The sequence below is a fragment of the Pseudophryne corroboree genome, chromosome 8, assembly GCF_028390025.1.
Source record: "Pseudophryne corroboree isolate aPseCor3 chromosome 8, aPseCor3.hap2, whole genome shotgun sequence".
Taxonomy (NCBI): domain Eukaryota; kingdom Metazoa; phylum Chordata; class Amphibia; order Anura; family Myobatrachidae; genus Pseudophryne; species Pseudophryne corroboree.
The window spans coordinates 7,815,130-7,820,634 of NC_086451.1; the positions used below are offsets into that span (position 1 = coordinate 7,815,130).

Genomic DNA, 5,505 nt, shown 5'->3' on the forward strand with positions numbered 1-5,505 from the left:
GCTAAAACTGATGCAGGGCATGCTGGGATGTGTAGTTCAACAACAGCTGGAGTGTCAAGGTTAGCCATCACTGTCCTAGAGCAATACTTACTGGGCTTCCCCTTCCCAGACCTTCACCCCTGCGATCTATACTGGATGCAAGCAGTTGTACTCTTTCTGGGGGGGGGGGGGGGGGGGTTTCCCTCAACCGTTTTTCCCTCACCGTTTTCCCCTCAACCGTTTTCCCTCAACCGTTTTCCTTCTGCTCTCCGTCCCTACATTGTCCACATTGGGGTAATTCTGAGTTGAACGCAGCAGGAACTTTGTTAGCAGTTGGGCAAAACCATGTGCACTGCAGGTGGGGCAGATGTACATGTGCAGAGAGTTAGATTTGGGTGGGTTATTTTGTTTCTGGTGCGGGGTAAATACTGGCTGCTTTATTTTGACACTGCAAATTAGATTTCAGTTTGAACACACACACCCAAATCTAACTCCTCTCTGCACATGTTACATCTGCCCCCCCCCCCCCCCCCCCCCCCCCCCCCCCCCCCCCCTGCAGTGCACATGGTTTTGCCCAACTGCTAACAAAGTTCCTGCTGCGATCAACTCAGAATTACCCCCATTGGGCCTAATTTAGATCTGATCGCTCGCTAGGGTTTTTTTGCAGCGCTGCGATCAGATAGTCGCCGCCTATAGGGGAGTATTTTTGCTTTGCAAGTGTGCGAACGCATGTGCAGCCGAGCGCTACAAAAAAAACTTTGTGCAGTTTCTGAGTTGCCCAGAACTTACTCAGCCACTGCCATCACATCAGCCTGTCCGGGGCCGGAATTGACGTCAGGAAACCCTCCCTGTAACGCTTGGACACACCTGCATTTTTCCAACCCCTCCCAGAAAACGCCCACCCACAAACGCCTTCTTCCTGTCAATCTCCTTGCGATCGGCTGTGCGAATGGATTTTTCGTAAAACCCATTGCTGATCGGCGATCCGCTTTGTACCCGTGTGACGCACCTGTGCATTGCTACGCATGCGCAGTTCTGACCTGATCGCAGCACTGCAAAAAACGCTAGCGAGCGATCAGGTCTGAATTAGCCCCATTGTACTGAATCCAATATAAAATACTCCTAACATACAAGGCCATCTACGTACATTCCATCCTCAGAATATCATGCAACTCGCCTCCCTCCATTCTGCGCAAGATCTGCATCTCTCATCCACACTGTCTGCCAGTCACAGGACGACAACCATACAAATCGTACATGTTTTCTCCATCTGTACTCTACTATCCCTGGGCAACATGGGCAGAGTGCGGAACACTGCTCCAGACCAAGGGGCCCAATTCTAACTCTTTCTGCACATGTTACATCTGCCTCACCGGCAGTGCAGCATGGTTTTGCCCAATTGCTAACAAACCTGAATCACCCCCCAGGGCTGGTTTCTCTGCTAAACAGTGTTTCATTTTCTTGTGATTCTGCTACTTCCATACACAGACATAACAGAAATATGGCAGCGCTCAGCCAGCAACCTCATTTTCTGAGTAAACCTTCTATAGGGGAATGTGAGGCGGTTACTATAGCTCTACGATACAGTATGCAGATGGAGAGTAAATGTTCTTAAGATGGTAATAAAATCCTCCTGCGTCATTGTTTCAGCGTTGTATTACAGCTACAGGCTGTGTGATTTGGGGAATGGCTGGAGTCAGGCTCTGAGTGTAAATGTAACATCTCCGCCAATAAAACCTTTTGTAGAAAATATGATGTTACGTTCTGTTTCTCCAGTGACGTTTCCTGTGCATTAGTGACCAGCACACAATAGTATCGTGAAAAGAATAAATATAGAAATGATGAAGCTCCAGTGTACACAGGTGCAGCAGTGTTTCTCTTCCCTGGGAAACTGCAATATGTGATAAGATAAAACAACCCGTGCAGGTCACCCCACACGTGACGGCAAGCAGCGCAGGTCGCCCCACACGTGACGGCAAGCAGCGCAGGTCGCCCCACACGTGACGGCAAGCAGCGCAGGTCGCCCCACACGTGACGGCAAGCAGCGCAGGTCGCCCCACACGTGACGGCAAGCAGCGCAGGTCGCCCCACACGTGACGCAAGCAGCGCAGGTCGCCCCACACGTGACGGCAAGCAGCGCAGGTCGCCCCACACGTGACGGCAAGCAGCGCAGGTCGCCCCACACGTGATGGCAAGCATCGCAGGTCATCCTAGACTTATTTAATAAAGTTTGCGGGCAGCAGGAGAACAAAACGGGATGACGTAGGTTATGTAGCATGGGCATGGCTCTGACACCTAGGCTATGTAGTAGGGGCGTGGCTCTGACACCTAGGCCATGTAGCAGGGGCGTGGCTCTGACACCTAGGCCATGTAGCAGGGGCGTGGCTCTGACACCTAGGCTATTTAGTAGGGGCGTGGCTCTGACACCTAGGCTATGTAGCAGGGGCGTGGCTCTGACACCTAGGCCATGTAGCAGGGGCGTGGCTCTGACACCTAGGCCATGTAGCAGGGGCGTGGCTCTGACACCTAGGCCATGTAGCAGGGGCGTGGCTCTGACACCTAGGCCATGTAGCAGGGGCGTGGCTCTGACACCTAGGCCATGTAGCAGGGGCGTGGCTCTGACACCTAGGCCATGTAGCAGGGGCGTGGCTCTGACACCTAGGCCATGTAGCAGGGGCGTGGCTCTGACACCTAGGCCATGTAGCAGGGGCGTGGCTCTGACACCTAGGCCATGTAGCAGGGGCGTGGCTCTGACACCTAGGCTATGTAGCAGGGGCGTGGCTCTGACACCCAAGCTATGCAGCAGGGGTGTGGGTCTGACACCCAGGCTATGCAGCAGACAGAGATGGGGGGGGGGGGTGCTTTTTCGCCCCTGGTATCCCCCCAGCACACTAAAAAATTACCTGTAACCATAACTGAACCTGTCTGGTAATAGAATTTCAGAGAATTGGTCGCATGCGTTTGCAAAGACATGTTTAGCTGCTGAGTCGCGTCAAGGCTTCTCCGATATCAGCAGTCCTAACACTACATAATAGCAGTGCCCACATAGGGCCATGTCATTTGTCTACAGTAAGGCCTCATGATAAAGGCTCATACTAAAATGTATCCAGACAGAGGGCCAGCTTACCCAGGAGCCACCCCCAGGATCTCCCATTAGCACTACAAGGATCAGCATGCCTTCCAAATACTCCCATTCAATGATTTTCTCACACATGCAGCCAAACAGTGGCAGCTGCTCTATCATTCCTGGAGATAATTCTATGACAGGTGCTAGAAAGGGGGAGGGGCCACAGACAAACAGCAGGGGGGGGTGCTCTCCCCACCTGGTATACCCCCAGCACACAAAAATATTACCATAGGTTCAGGTATGGTTACAGGTAATTTTTAGTGTGCTTGGGGGATACCAAGGGGGAAAAGCACCCCCCTCCTCTCTGTTTGTCTGTGACCCCTCCCCCTTTCTAGCAGCTGATACAGAATTATCTCCAGGAATGATAGAGCAACTGCCACTCATTGTCTACCCAGGCTATGCAGCAGGGGCGTGGCTCTGACACCCAGGCTATGCAGCAGGGGCATGGCTCTGACACCCAGGATATGCAGCAGGGGCGTGGCTTTGACACCCAGGCTATGCAGCAGGGGCGTGGCTCTGACTCCAGGGCTATGCAGCAGGGGCGTGGCTCTGACACCCAGGCTATGCAGCAGGGGCGTGTCTCTGACACCCAGGCTATGCAGCAGGGGCGTGTCTCTGACACCCAGGCTATGCAGCAGGGGCGTGGCTCTGACTCCAGGGCTATGCAGCAGGGGCGTGGCTTTGACACCCAGGCTATGCAGCAGGGGCGTGGCTCTGACTCCAGGGCTATGCAGCAGGGGCGTGGCTCTGACTCCAGGGCTATGCAGCAGGGGCGTGGCTCTGACACCCAGGCTATGCAGCAGGGGCGTGGCTCTGACACCCAGGCTATGCAGCAGGGGCGTGGCTCTGACACCCAGGCTATGCAGCAGGGGCGTGGCTCTGACACCAGGGCTATGCAGCAGGGGCGTGGCTCTGACACCAGGGCTATGCAGCAGGGGCGTGGCTCTGACACCAGGGCTATGCAGCAGGGGCGTGGCTCTGACACCCAGGCTATGCAGCAGGGGCATGGCTCTGACACCCAGGATATGCAGCAGGGGCGTGTCTCTGACACCTAGGCTATGCAGCAGGGGCGTGGCTTTGACACCAGGGCTATGCAGCAGGGGCGTGGCTCTGACACCCAGGCTATGCAGCAGGGGCATGGCTCTGACACCCAGGATATGCAGCAGGGGCGTGTCTCTGACACCTAGGCTATGCAGCAGGGGCGTGGCTTTGACACCAGGGCTATGCAGCAGGGGCGTGGCTCTGACACCCAGGCTATGCAGCAGGGGCGTGGCTCTGACACCCAGGATATGCAGCAGGGGCGTGTCTCTGACACCTAGGCTATGCAGCAGGGGCGTGGCTTTGACACCCAGGCTATGCAGCAGGGGCGTGGCTCTGACTCCAGGGCTATGCAGCAGGGGCGTGGCTCTGACACCCAGGCTATGCAGCAGGGGCGTGGCTCTGACACCCAGGCTATGCAGCAGGGGCGTGGCTCTGACACCCAGGATATGCAGCAGGGGCGTGGCTCTGACACCCAGGATATGCAGCAGGGGCGTGTCTCTGACACCTAGGCTATGCAGCAGGGGCGTGGCTTTGACACCCAGGCTATGCAGCAGGGGCGTGGCTCTGACTCCAGGGCTATGCAGCAGGGGCGTGGCTCTGACACCCAGGCTATGCAGCAGGGGCGTGGCTCTGACACCCAGGCTATGCAGCAGGGGCGTGGCTCTGACACCCAGGCTATGCAGCAGGGGCGTGGCTCTGACACCCAGGCTATGCAGCAGGGGCGTGGCTCTGACACCCAGGATATGCAGCAGGGGCGTGTCTCTGACACCTAGGCTATGCAGCAGGGGCGTGGCTTTGACACCCAGGCTATGCAGCAGGGGCGTGGCTCTGACTCCAGGGCTATGCAGCAGGGGCGTGGCTCTGACACCCAGGCTATGCAGCAGGGGCGTGGCTCTGACACCCAGGCTATGCAGCAGGGGCGTGGCTCTGACACCCAGGATATGCAGCAGGGGCGTGGCTCTGACACCCAGGCTATGCACCAGGGGCGTGGCTCTGACACCAGGGCTATGCAGCAGGGGCGTGGCTCTGACACCAGGGCTATGCAGCAGGGGCGTGGCTCTGACACCCAGGATATGGAGCAGGGGCGTGGTTCTGACACCAGGGCTATGCAGCAGGGGCGTGGCTCTGACACCCAGGCTATGCAGCAGGGGCGTGGCTCTGACACCCAGGATATGCAGCAGGGGCGTGGCTCTGACACCCAGGCTATGTAGCAGGGGCGTGGCTCTGACACCTAGGCTATGCGGCAGGGGCGTGGCTCTGACACCGAGGCTATGCAGCAGGGGCGTGGTTTGACACCAGGGCTATGCAGCAGGGGCGTGGCACAGACAACCATGATTCCATGGTAACCGGACTCCACG

General features: G+C 56.9%; 1 long non-coding RNA gene across 1 annotated transcript in view; it reads right to left on the reverse strand.

Moving 5' to 3' along the window:
• The window catches only part of LOC134948088 (uncharacterized), a 26,887-nt gene extending 26,729 nt beyond the window's left edge, over positions 1-158 (reverse strand). Inside the window, exon 1 of the long non-coding RNA XR_010182904.1 lies at positions 92-158. This is a non-coding gene — a long non-coding RNA (uncharacterized LOC134948088). The remainder of the gene's footprint in view (positions 1-91) is intronic.
• Between the last annotated feature and the right edge of the window lie 5,347 nt (positions 159-5,505).